Here is a 14,303-nt window from a genome sequence, read left to right as displayed (position 1 = left end):
AGACAGATAGTCAGAATCCTATGTTTCTCAACAGGGGTGGTATCTGGAAACACCGCCTCTATTTGAGTGATTTTTTGTGCTAGCCAGAAAGGAATTTGTTCCCGTTTTGCGGGTACTTTACCTAGACAGGACTGTATGTTCTGTGGTGTAATTTTATTTGTGTTCCCCTGATGAGGGGTCAGCTGTGGAATTTTAATTGCTGGTTGGACTGTTGAAGTCCGCATTACATATTGGACTAATTGTCTATGTATTTTTATTAATTGTTTTAGCTGTGCTAAAAGGTCTGCTGCAGGCATTTCTTCAATGTCTGGATGTGGTGTGTATCCGGCTAGGACCGGCCACGTCGCTCCTGGTCTACCTAGTGGACCGAGCCTGGTGATGTGATTATTATGTTTTAGGGCGCCATTAAACAAGAGCAGGTGCTCTTGGAATTTGAGTGGTATTTCCACCTCCTCGAAAGGAGTGTACTCATTAGGAGGTTCCTCTATTTTGTAATAGTGGAAGTCCTTTGTTACAGCGTTTGCCGCTGGAAAGTTTATCCATGAATAGAATACCTCTGTCTGCCGATATTCGTGTGCCTCAATTACGAATATGACTGTACCACCTCTTGGTGTCAGCCCATTTTCTATAAGTTTTAAAGTTATAGATTTTCTTATGTTGACCGGGATGAGTATTATATCCGGGTCATTTTGCAGCAGAGTATTATCAGTTGCTATGAGCTCAGCTGCTATTCTAGCTGTCTCTCTTTCTACTTCACTGTCCGACATGTTACTGTTAGAAAGGTTATTTTGTTTGTTTGCAGATCAGGTTTCCACGGAAACAAAGATTAGATGCACAATATTTTGGAACAGTGTATCCTTCAACGTTGAATAAACCAAGAACCATACATAGGAGTTTCCTCCTGCGAGGTTTGGCGGATATTAACCTTTCACCCACTCCAGACGTCTTTGGAGTATTATGGGAAAAAAGGGCTCTGTGTGAAAAAGCACGACTGAGTTACTCTAATGTCTTGCGTTAGTTTTATCGCCTATCCAAACGGTTGGGCGCCATGTAGTGTAGTTCCTATTATCCCAATAGGCTCTGCGCATTGGAATAATATCTTCAATAGTATAGACCTAGGGCAGAGGTTAACTAGGTCTTCTACCGATGATATTAGACTTAAAGTTTTGTGTTTGCCAGCTAGCTCAGAGTTCACTAGAAACTTTCTCGAATAGGCAAGGAGGATCTGAACCTCGATGGATAGACAAGAAGGGATTTAGTTTCTGACAACCATAGAACATGACAACTTTGCTCTCCCCTAATCAAGAGTGTATCTCTAGAGTCGTGTGAAAACAAAAGACAACTTATTTTACTCAGTCAGTTCAGTGCATTCTTAGCTTCACCAGATTGTAGAGAAAGGAAGAGATGGGCGTGTTCAATAAAAAGATAATATTTATTGATCAGTCTCTTTTCTCGTACAAGAGAAATGGATCGCTATTAGTGCAATACTTATAGTTAAGTAAAGTGCATACAGTAAAGACAGAATTATAAAATAATACTGTAAAAGCATTGATATGGTTTCTAAGCCATATGATACTTTAAAATGGATAAAATAGATACATACATATATACATTTGACTAATCGTACTCAACTGGTGCTTCTAACCACGCCTACCCCAGTGTACCTGACCTAAGCCTAATACGTGGGCGGGAGTAGATAAGTAGCAGTTTAAGTTAAGTTTGTTTTGCCAAGGGTCTGACTCAAGAATTCTCTGCAAGGGGTTATTCAGTTCAGTACCTGGGAATTAGAAGGTTTGAGGGCTGGTATCTCTCATCCCAGGTCTTGATATTCCAGCTGCCTGCGAGGGCTGCTTGGAAGCGCCGGAGCTGGATTTCTCGGCAGGAGAAAGGCAGCGTCTCTCTCTCAGCGCGTCAGGAAGGAGGGGCAGCGTCTGTGGGCTTTGCTCTCAGCTGGGCTCCTCGGCAAGTCTCGCTGCTCCAATCTCGTCACCACCGCGTGTGTTTGCTTAAGGCAATGTCGGTAATATTTATACCTGAAAGGTGCCGAGATTGACGTAAGGATGGACATAAATACGTCAATAAGGATGTCATACGAACTGATCGTTAGCACATTCTTTACTGAAGTTCTCGGTGAAATCAAAACAATGGCTGCGGGGATTTCCCAGGTCGCTGTAGGTTTGATTTGTTTTGAGAACTCCGTATGCCTATCAGGGGGCTGGAGGAATATCACTTGCCTAATTAGATGGCATGTGTTATGACTTAATCAGATAACGCGCTTCTGTGCCGTGGTGTGGCTTAATCAGATGACGGGTGTTTGCGCCGTTAGATGGCTGCTAGTTACTTATTAACCAGACAAGGGTCAGGAATAGGGGGATCGATACAGTACCCATAGGAAATACATCACACTTGGTACTGCACAGTTGCTACTGATGCTTATAATGAGACCTTTCCAATCAGGACAAGGTTAGGAGGAGTTAAAAGTCACTTGTTTTCTCAATTTAGATCATCACGGGGTTCCTCATTCCCTGCCAGTAAGTGTCACTGTAATTGGGTGCTCTGGGGCTTCGTTCCCGAGTCAGTGCAGTGTGCGCCCCTGGGATTCTGTTACAGCACCACACTCCCTTGGGATCCTTGCACGGCCTCTTCAGCGCAATCAAACAGGATGCCTCAGACGCCCGGCCCGTCCGCCACCTCGCTCCCAGGCTCAGGAGTGCGTCACACCACAGCGATTACCCGGGCCTGGCCACACAGCACAGCCACCACCCTACTCCGCGAGTAGACCCGGGACTCACCGAACTACACCAGCAGGCGTCCTCGGCGGGCACGTATACCGGGTGCATCCCATAGCAGGCCGGGCCAATCGCGTGGAGCCGCGAAGCATCTTCAGGTAGGCCCATGCTCCCACAGTCCAAATGTGTGTCAGGTTCACTGTTTGCCGGGAGATTTCTTTAATCCCTCCTGCGCTCTGGTTGGCACCTCATTGCTTGTGTTGACACTCCGTCTCTCCAGTTTATCGCAGGCTCACGCAATAACTGTCCAGGCTGCTCCGGCTTCCATAACAGGCTGCAGGCAGGGATCACTGCCCAGTCAGATAAATTATGGATTTCTCGGTGCCGGGGGCACCTCCACTTTTCCATTTCATCCCCACTCGTAGCCAGTATCTCTTATCTCACCCGGCACAGTGTGTCTTGTTGCCTGCAACCGCTCTTAAGGCAGGATTATTTAGGATATTGTTGTAGCCCGCGGAGCCCTCTCAGCGAGCAGCCATTTCGCTGCTCGGCAAGACACACCCCCGGATGGATAACATTTTAGGAGGTATTGTAGAGCGTTTGAACATCTTGGTGTCCCTGGCAATAGCAAAAAGTCATATAGGAAAATATTTGGGTATAGATATGGTTATTGGCTGATCATGAAAAGGTTGATGAGGAGGTTATTAAAGGGTGTAAGGTACATAGTCCCTCCTAAACCTAGGTGTTCCGCCATGTGGGATGTTAATCTAGTTTTGAAATAATTTACTTCAAATTGGTAACTCTATTATGTCTGGTGTCCTTTAAGAGTGTTTCAGATGTTAGTGCATTCAATCTGTTTTTCCCTGGGGGAGGGGGTACGTTTGACATCACAAAGCGCACTAACTCTGCTTTTTCTGTGCACCCTAATCTGTGTGTAGTTTTATCCCTCAAACAATATGTGAAGGTAACTAGATTCATGAGGACAACCTCCAGCGAAAGCCATTCATGCTATTATCTTCAACAACTTTGAGTAGGTGGGTTGAGGGTGTGATGGCTATGGCAGGACTGAATACAGCAGGAAAACGACCCTACAGGCGTAAGGTGGGTAATCTGAGCACTCCTCTGTGCTTCAAGGAAAGCAAAATAATTTCAAAATTTCGAAGAACTTAAAGTCATCAAAGTTTTCAAAGTTTTATTCACTTTGCGTTCAAGAACATGTAATTCATCATTGATCAATCCATGGTGATTCATTCAAAGAACAAAATTCCAAATATACATGTAGGAATCACTCCTGAAATTTTGTGAAACATTCGTGTGGCAAAACATATGTTCTTAATGTCTCCGATGCATTTCGAGCTGTGAAGCTCTTCTTCAGGGGGGTCAATGTATATCTGAAAAGAAGTGAAAAGGAACGGGTTTACTGATCAGGGTCCGAGTGTAGATCAAGATGTAAATGGGTTAAGGGGGCGTGGCTTGGACGCCGATCGGGATGGCGGCGTGAGCTCGTAGCTCCGCGCAGGATCCCGCTAATTCTCCTGTTTTCGGAACCCTGGGCGGCCCGGAGACGACTCTCCTGCCCTCTGAAGTGTGAGGGGACAGCTGGGTGCACTTGATGAACTGCTGGGGGACTGCCGCCCCCGAGGAGACCGTGCTGAAGCAGCGGCTGAGGTGTTGCCGAGGGTGCGAAGAAAATGGCGGCGGGGAGGTCGGAAGGCCCCGAACTTCAGCCCTGAGCCGAGTTGTCGCCGACTGGCGAGGGATCCTGGCGAGAGATCCTGCAAGCCGCTGACTGGGGCGCTAGGGTCGGCGGGACTGTGATCTGAGGCCGTGGTGCGCTGCCTTGGCTCGTCCGGAGCTTGGGGACCCTAGCTGGATACCGACTTGGGACTTCTCCTCTTTCCCTCAGGCTCCCGTGGGGGCGGCCGAGTGGAGTGGGCGTCGCAGGCCGTGGCTCTTGTGCCTGTGAGTGTCGGTGGAGACATTGCACTGCCGGCGACCGGTGCTGCCCACGGGCGCTGACGGTGACCGAGCTCCTGGACTTGTGACGCAGCACTCTGGAATGGCGGCGACGAGTGGGTCGATGGCCGCGGGATGCACTGAGGGAGACTCGGCAACTTCCACCCAGCTGGGCGAGAGTCCCTCCTCGGAGCTCGATCGAGACCAACGGCTGAACCAGCGACTAGATGCCATACTTGATGCGATCGCCTCGACTAAGGACGTGTTGCACCAAGACATCGCCCAAGTGGCCGTGGGCCTGGGGCTGCTGCGCGCAGATCACGCGAAGCTAGCGGACAAAGTTAAGGACCATGACCAACTATTGCTGGACCTGAAACCGTCGGTGGTGGCCGCGGAACATAAGATCACTGATATGTTGGCCCGGTTGGACGCGTTGGAACGGAGGGCGGAGGATGCAGAAGGCCGTAATAGGCGGAACAACGTGCGGGTCGTCGGCCTTCCGGAACGGATTGAGGGGGAGGATGCAGTGGCCTATATGGAGAACTGGTTCCGCACTGTGGTGGCGCCGGAGGGGCTCACTCCTTTCTTTACGCTAGAGAGGGCCCACCGGGTACCTGCTCGCCCACCGGGGCTTGGTCGCCCCCCCCGCCCGATGGTGGTGAGACTCCTCCACTACAAAGACCGGGATCTTCTCATTCAGCGGGCCAGGATGTCGGGCCCCTATGACGTGGAGAATAGTAGGGTTACGATCTTCCCGGACTACACCCAAATGGTCCAGAAAAACCGGGCGTCGTTCCTGGCAGTGAAAAAGGAGCTCAGGGAGGAAAGCATTCAGTACTCCTTGCTCTACCCAGCTAAGTTGCGGATCATGTTGGATGGGTCTACGCACTTTTTTCAGACTCCGGACGAGGTTTGGCAATGGCTGGAGTTGTACAGGGCGGGTACGGACAGATCGCATAAAAGCAGGCGAGATGAGCCCAAGCAGCCCCGGGTGAGACAATCGCAACGCATCCGATCCCGCAACGGGCGCCAACGGGAGAGGCGGGAGGCCCAAATGGCGGCGGAAAAGAGGGATGCACTCGCAGCGACGGCGGCCATTACAGGGTCGCAACAGAACAGTGAACGTGCGGACACTGACTCGGGAGGAGAAGGCGGCAGGTCGGGAGAGGAACTTTCAGAAGCGGACAGTTCGAAGGGGCCGGAGGTGACCCCACAGACCTCGGATGGTATCTTTTGCGGCTGACATTGGGTTGGATTGAGCTAGATCGGGACTTCATGGTGGGGTGGTATCCTGTTGATAGGGGGCCGGGACGCCGGGAGGGGGGGATCTGTGCTTCAAGAGGGATGGAGGCGCGGGGCGTGGGCTCCGCTCGCTGAGGTCGGCGGTGACTCACCCCCCTTGGGCCCTTAAGGCCGCCTGTGGTGGAGACCACAGGGTTATGAGTGTGAGAAGTTGTTTCAAGGTTTGGATGGGGGCGGACATTGGGTTCGTGTGCTCTGTCCTGGGGAGCGGGGTTTGGGAAGTTTTTCTGTTTTGGGTGTGTTTGGGGGGGGGCAACTGCACTGGGGGGGTTATGAACATTCGTTATTTGATTTGGACTGTACGAAGTTGGAATGGGGACATTACCTAATCTGAAATGCCTAACGTGGAATGTCCGGGGGCTGCGAACTATGGTGAAGCGACATAAGGTCCATGCATATCTTGTACGCCGGGGGGTTCAGATTGCTATGCTTCAGGAGACTCATCTCACTAAGAAGGAATGTACTGCCTTGCAGAAAAGATGGCGGGGCCAGGTGTTTGGCACCACCTACTCGGCGTATGCCAGGGGGGTGCTGATCTGGGTGAGGGCGGGGATACCCTTTCAATTGCTGAATCAAGTAGTGGATCCGGATGGCCGGTTTGTGGCGGTGGAGGGGAGGTTATATGGCCGGGATGTGGTTTTCTGCTGTGTGTATGCGCCAAACACTGATCAAGCTCGATATCTTGATAGCCTCTCAGGGGCGTTAGCCTCCTTCCTGGCGGGCCCGATAGTGCTAGGGGGGGACTTTAACTCGATTACTGATGTGGCTCTGGATAGGTCCCATCCCCCTCTGGTGGACTCCCCGGTGCGCAGGCTGACCGCGCACAGGAAGGACTGGCAGGATAGGTGGGGGCTGCTGGATGTCTGGAGGGAGCGGCACAGGGAGACCAGGGATTACTCCTTTTACTCTGCGCTTCATGACCTGCATGTCAGGATTGACTCGGTGCTCTGTGGTGGATCCCTAGCTCCGTTGGTCTCCCATGCGGAGTACTTAGCTAGGACTATCTCAGATCATAATCCCCTATTGGTGCACATTCAGTGGCAGAGGGAGCGCTCAGTTATACCAACGTGGCGGCTTCGGCCGGAGACACTTGAGGATCCTGTCTTCCAAGACGTGGTTCGGCAAGGCATTGATAGCTATTTCGGAATGAATGCGGGCACGGCCACGAGTAGGTCCATTGAATGGGACGCAATGAAAGTGGTGGCGAGGGGAGTGTGTCTGGGCAGGTTCTCGAATGCTCGCACGGCTGTGTTGAATGACCTCGTGACAGCGGAAGATAGGTTGAGGGACCTGGAGCGCCGCAGGCCGGCTAGACCGGACTTACAAGCCCAGCTATTAGAAGCGAAGGAGGTGGTTGCCACTGAGACGGAACGTTTGCGATGCTATGACTATAAGCAGTATATCGTCAGGGCGCATGCGGAAAGGGACAAGGTGGGTACCCTCTTGGCCAGACTGGCCAACCCGGAACTTAGGGGCTCCCCGATCCTCGGCATTCGCACTGCGCAGGGGGAGATGGTGTACAACCAGGCAGCGATATTGGAGTGCTTTAGGGGGTACTATGAGGAACTGTACCAGAGTCAGCTGGAGGTGGGGGTCCAGGACATTGTGGAATACTTGGGGGAGAGGCAGCTTCCGGTCCTTGCTGAGGAGGACTCGAAGGAACTGGGCGGCCCGGTAACGCTCACGGAAATACGGGCGGCCATAAAGCATATGGCCCGCAACAAAACGCCCGGGGTGGACGGATTACCGATTGAATTTTATCAGCTGTATGCGGATATTTTGACACCCAGATTGCTGACGGTGTATGCTGAAGCATTCGAGGCTGGGGCGCTGCCCGGATCCATGCGGGAGGCCTTGATTGTGCCGCTCCTGAAGCCAGGCCGGGACGCAGCGGACGTGCGGTCTTACCGCCCGCTGTCCATGCTGACGGTGGATTATAAGATTCTGAGCCGGATACTGGCCACCAGGCTGGCCCCGTATATGACGGGCCTGGTACATAGGGACCAGGCCGGGTTTATACCCACGAGGAGCACGGCGCTGAATGTTCGCCGACTGGTGGGGATAATGGACGCCATCTTGGACGGGGAGGGTGCCCCTGCGGTCCTATCTGTAGACATCGAGAAGGCCTTTGATAGTTTGGAATGGCCGTTCCTGGACGGAGTTTTGGAGAGGTTTGGTATGGGCGAGGGGTTCCGCAGGTGGACAAGGGTCTTGTATGCATCGGCGACGGCGAGAGTACGTTTGGGCGGCCTGGTGTCTGCGGCGTACCCGGTGGGCAGGGGCACGCGGCAGGGGTGCTCTCTGTCTCCCCTGTTGTTTGCTCTGGCAATGGAACCTTTAGCGGTCCATGCGAGGTCGGGTGTCGTGTACTTGGGGATAGCCAGGGGCGAGCAGTGGCATTATATATCGCTTTATGCGGATGACTTGCTCCTGTACCTGGCTGACACCTCCCGGGCGTTGGCCGGTGCTATGGAGCTGCTGTCGGAGTTCGGCCGGCTGTCGGGCCTTAAGGTCAATTGGGCGAAGACTTGTGTGTTCCCGCTGCGAGCGGGTTCACCTGCTCCTGACGGAGACTTGGACGTGGTGTGGGAACCATCTTGTTTCACCTATCTGGGTGTTCGCGTTTACCACGCTACCGCAGACCTATTGGAGGGCAACATTGGTCGTTGTGTCCGGGCACTGCGGGGCAGCTTGTCTTTCTGGTCGACCCTCCCGCTGACGGTTCTAGGCAGGATTGCCCTTCTGAAGATGGTGGCACTCCCCCGCTTTCTCTATTATTTCCGGACGCTGCCCATATGGATTCCCCAAGGGGTCTTCAGAGACCTGAGGTCGATGATTATTGGCTTTCTGTGGGGGCATGGCCGCCGTAGAGTGGCCCTGACCACGCTCCTCCGCCCGAAGATGGAAGGGGGTATGGCTGTGCCTGACTTTGAGCTGTATTACCTAGCGGCACAGCTGCAGGTTCTAACACAGAACGTGGCTAGGGTGTTCAGGGGTCCGGAGGAGGACCGGGATCGGGGGATGCAACGCCATGTGTTGTCCTATATTATCATGCAGCAGAGGCTTGAGTTGCGGGCCCTCACCGTGGAGGAAAGGACGCTCCGTTTGTGTTGGCAGAGGAGCCTTCGGAGAGCGAGGGCTTCGCGGCCTTATGCACCGGAGATTCCGATCGGCATGCTGACGGCCTTGCCGCACGGGGGTGATTGGTCCCCGTTGCTGGCTTGGGAAGAGATGGGATTGCAGGTGGTGGGCGACCTGTACATAGATGGGGCGTTGGCACCGTTTGAGGTGCTCCGGGACCAGTTTGGGCTGCCTGACGGGGGGTTCCTCCTACACGCGGCAGTGGTGGCTGCCGTACAGAAGCACTGGAAAGGGGGGCTCGTAGAACCAACGACGACTATGGCGTGCCAATATGTGGTGATGGCAGCTGGTACGGTTAAGGCTGTGACGTGCCTCCATAATAGGATGCTGCATGAGGGTCTGGAGCCGCTCCTGGGGCTCAAGTCTAAATGGGAGGAGAGTGTGGGCCGCCCCATACCGGATACGGCGTGGGGACACATCCTGCGGCGTACGTGGAAGGGCACGAGAAATGCGCGCTTTCAACAAGTGCATTTCTATGTGCTTCATAGGGCCTATTTAACCCCGGAGAAATTACAGCGGTACTTCCGGGTGCCGGATGCCCGATGCCCACGGTGTTCGTCTTTGGGTGCGGACATGGATCATTTGTTTTGGGGGTGCCCGCAATTGGGGACCTACTGGGCAGAGGTAGGGGAACTCCTGAATGAAGTGTCTGCCAGGGAGGTGGACTTTGATATGGCGGCGTGCCTGTTGCTCTGGTTCCCGCACACCAAACGCACCAAGGTGACGAGCAAATTTATTGACCTGGGTCTGATACTGGCGCAGAGGGAGATATCGTGGCACTGGAAGTCCAGGGGGGGGCCCTCGCTGCGTAGGTGGAGGAATGAATTGCTGCGGTGGTCTGCTTGCGAGAGTGTGCTCCGGATGAAACAGGCTGTTAAGTTGGGGAATGAGAGGGTTCTGGACGCGGCGCGTGCATGGGAGCAGGTGGTGCAGGCCTTGCGTGACTCTATGGTGGATGACGGGGATGGAGAGAACTGAGCCGGTGGACACCACGGGGCGCACACAGAAGAGCTAATTTCCGCGCTGTGGTAGATCCATCCAACTCGACAGGGCGAGGGGTACTCCTAGCAGTTGCCAGGGGGGGGGGGCCTTGGGGGGGACTGGTTTATGGGACTTGGGGTGGGACGGAAGCCATTAGGGGGTGGCTAGCCTGGGTGCCTAGGCTCTATTAGGGAGGTTGCGTGCTGTGGCAGTGGGGGAGGGCTGGGGGAGCGGCCAGGCGAGTTGGGGCGGGGGCGCTTAGGGGGAGCCCCGAAGCGCGGGATGTTACTGCATTAGTTTTGGGATGGCTGACGGAGATTTTGTTGTGGGGGGGGGGGTAAAAAGCAGATACGTACGATGGCTTTTCGACCATGGTCCCTGTGGGACTTGCACTGTGATTTTCTCCTATTGCTTGGATCAACATGCCGCCCGGCCTCCGGGATGCGGGCTGAATGGCTGTGTACAGTTTGGATTTATTATTGGACAGTGGGGTGTCGCGGGGGCACGGGTTGATTGTTTGTATCCTGTGGTTTCTAACTCTGCAATAAAAATATGTTTAAATAAAAAAAAAAAAAAAAAAGATGTAAATGGGTTAAAATGTATTGTGAAAGGAAAACTCGGAATGACACAAAAGAAACAAAAACGAGATCAAGCTATTGCGTGCCAGAGCTGGAAAAAGTGAAAGAGTGAACTCGAGCAGGCGCTTGGAATAATGTCAGTGATTTACCAAAAAATAAACCACGTGAATGGGAAGTGCTATATCGAGCGTGCAAAGAGGGTAGCATGCGAAAGTGGGTGACCGAGGAAAAGGTTGATGTGAAAAAGGGTTCAGAGGATACACGCAAACCAAAAGTGTGAGCGAAGGCGATTGGCAACGAAAAAAATACCTCAGCGTGTTTGGAAAGTGCTCGGTGGGACGTGTATAACAGATAACATGCGTAAATGTGGAAAATAAAAAGAAGAGTTAGTGCGTGCCGTGCGATAATGTCAATCCATTCCCGGTGCATGTAAAGTGCAACATAGTGACCCGGAAGACGGGAAAAAAATTAGGTGACTAAGCTTACCAGATAGCGATGTACGCGAGTTATCGAGTTCCATTACGGTAAGACGCCATCCGAACAATGTGGAAATGAGCATTGACGTGGGCGCATGCGTGAGATGTCTCCGGGAGGAGAAATCAACGAGAGACTGAAGAAAAAGAAACGACTCGGTGAAAGGACAGAATAAAGAAAGCAGACTACAAGTGGGTGAAGAGAAAGAAAATGAATCTAAAGAAAAGTAATGGGGAAATGTGGGACAATAGAAAGGTCATACGGGGGTAGTACAAATCTGAATGGAATAATAAAAGGGATCTAGAATATAAAAGGAGCTGACGAAAATGTGAGTACAAGATAGATGAACGGGTGCAAGAAAAAAGTGTGCAAGGAAAGGTGGAACAGGAAAGACGACCCCGCTGGTCAAGGATGACACAGCGAGAAATAATGTGCGGTGACACTATCAACATGAAGGAAAAATGAAGGGAACAATAACCAAAGGTGAAGAAAGTGGGTATGAGGGGAACTCCTGGTGGAATAGAATCAAAAATACAATGGGCGAAATATAATATGTAAATAACAATGGCAATACCATGTAATAGGTAACAAAATTGCATGAAAAACATTCGAAATGCAAAATATTCAAAATGAAAAATATGAGAAATATGAAAAATATGCAGTCAAAAGAAGGGACGCCAACATTCGTATATGAAATCTATTAAAGAAAGCTGCTGAATTCCAGCCGTTCATTGAGTCCTTTCGGCTGGGTGGTCCCTAGTTTGAATATCCTATGTAGTTCCCGTTGTAGTAGGAATTTTTTGGGGTCAATGCCCTCTGGTTTGTTGACCACCTCTAGAATGAGAAAGCGAATCTGACTGTTGTTGTGCTTCAGTTGGGTGAAATGTGCAGAACTGCAAGATTTCAAATTTTTATTGCGAACATTGCTTCGATGTTCATTGAGTCTAGTTTTCATTTTCCGTTCAGTTTTCCCTACATAGGATAGTCCACAGGGGCACTTAAGTAGGTACACGACGTTCATGGTGTCACATGTAGCATTGACATGTAGAGGAATCGGGATGCCTTTACTTGGGTGAGTTATGCTGTTCCCTGGTATGATGTTAGTGCAGTTCTGACAGTTGTGACAGGGAATAGTTCCTTTGTAAACAGTTGACTGGATGGTGCGGGATTTTATGATGGATCCCAGGTTTTTGGAACGTTGGTAAGCAAAGATCGGTAGATCATTGAAAATGGCATTGAAATCAGGTTCAAGTTGTAGTATGGGCCAATGTTTGATGATGCTTTTTTTGATCAGATGGCTTTTGGTGGAATATTTAGATACAAAGACGTTGCGTTGATCCTTGGTAGAAGGTTTAATTGTGGGTTTAAGCAAATTTAGTCGGTCTAGAGTAGTAACTCTGGTCTGGGCTGTTTCAATCACTTTTTGAGGATAACTCCTTTTGCGAAATTTCTTCATGATGATGGTGCTGTTTTGTGCAAATGTTTCAGCTGAAGAGGCAATTCTTTTTGCTCGCATGAGTTGTGAATAGGGCAGGTGTTTCTTAAGACTGGGTTGATGAAAGCTGAAATAATGTAAGTAGTTGTTGCGGTCGGTGGGTTTGGTGTAAATTGCTGTTTCAAATTTGGTGCCTTTGATGGTAATGTCCACGTCAAGAAATGAAATTCTGGTGTGGTTGTATTGATGAGTGAATTGTATTCTGTCATTGATGTTATTCAGGTGGTTGATGGCAAAGATGAGTTGTTGTTCGGTACCTGTCCAGATTAGAAAAATGTCATCTATGTACCGGTAACAGTTTTTCAAATGTTCTTGCCAATGTGGAATGGACAGAATGTGTTGCGTTTCAAACTCGTGCATGAAAAGGTTGGCGTATGATGGGGCTGCACAATTTCCCATAGCTACTCCAGACAGTTGGATGAAGAACTTTTCTTGGTATTTGAAGTAACTGTGGAGTAGAGTGAATCGAACCAGTTCCATGAGAAACACTTGAAGATCTGATGGTTTATTAGTTTGGAGTAGGGTCGCTTCTATTGCTTGAATCCCAAGGTTATGGGGGATGGATGTATACAATGAGTTAACATCAATGGTGCAGAGCAGAACGGGTGTGTGTGGATCAATGGTGATGTTGTTGAGTTTTGAAAGAAAATCGGTTGTGTCCTGTATATAACTTTCCATCTGTCTGACTGAAGGTTGGAGATGACGATCAATGTAGGTTCCAATCGGTTCATGGATGGAATTGCATGTGCTGACTATGGGTCTGAATGGAGGTTTGATGGGATCTTTGTGAATTTTAGGAATCATATACAGGTAAGGAATGTTGGGATGAGTCTTGATGAGGTAGTTCCGGTCTTTGGTGGTGATGGTTCCAAGAGAAAATGCTTTGTCAATGATCGACTGGAGGATGGCAGAATATTCTTTGGTAGGATCTTGGTTGATTTCCATGTAGGTGTTGGTGTCCGAGAGGTGTTGGTTCACGCTTTCTAGATAGAATTGGGTATCCATGATTATCAACGATCCGCCCTTGTCAGCTAGGCAGATCTTGATGTTGTTGTTGGTTGCAAGTTGTGATAAAGCAATTTTTTCATTCCTTGTGAGATTTTGTTTGTATCTAACAGTCGTTTGGTTGATGTTATCCAAATCTTTGTGAACAAGTGCTTCGAATAGATCTAATCCTTTATGACTGACTGGTGCCTGGAAGGTACTTTTCGGTCGTAAGTGATGGCTATGGCAGGACTGAATACAGATCACCTGCGAGCACACTCAGCTAGGGGAGCTATGGAATTCAAATGGTTTGGGGCTGGTACTGTGTTGGAGGATATCTTAAAGACAGCAGCCGTGTCTAGGCTTTCAACATTTAAAGTATGCTATTTTAAACCAGTTGAACATGTTTCAGAAAGAGTTGTAAATTTGCTTTAAATATGCATAACATGAGCCTCCCGCCTTTTAATAAAATTGCAGATTCTCCCAGGGAGTTGTGAAGGAGAATCCTTATTTCGTTAAAGGCAAGGGAAGAGAGTATTATCCCACCACTGATATTTACCAGTCAATAGGATTGTTGGTAAAGAGTGTTTACTTTGATTTTATTGCAAGCCACAACCAGCCAAGGGATGAGCAGATATGGCAAGATCTCTCTGGTACAAAAGA

The sequence above is a fragment of the Lissotriton helveticus genome, chromosome 2_1, assembly GCF_964261635.1.
Source record: "Lissotriton helveticus chromosome 2_1, aLisHel1.1, whole genome shotgun sequence".
In the NCBI taxonomy this organism is placed as follows: domain Eukaryota; kingdom Metazoa; phylum Chordata; class Amphibia; order Caudata; family Salamandridae; genus Lissotriton; species Lissotriton helveticus.
This window is presented reverse-complemented; position numbering follows the sequence as displayed.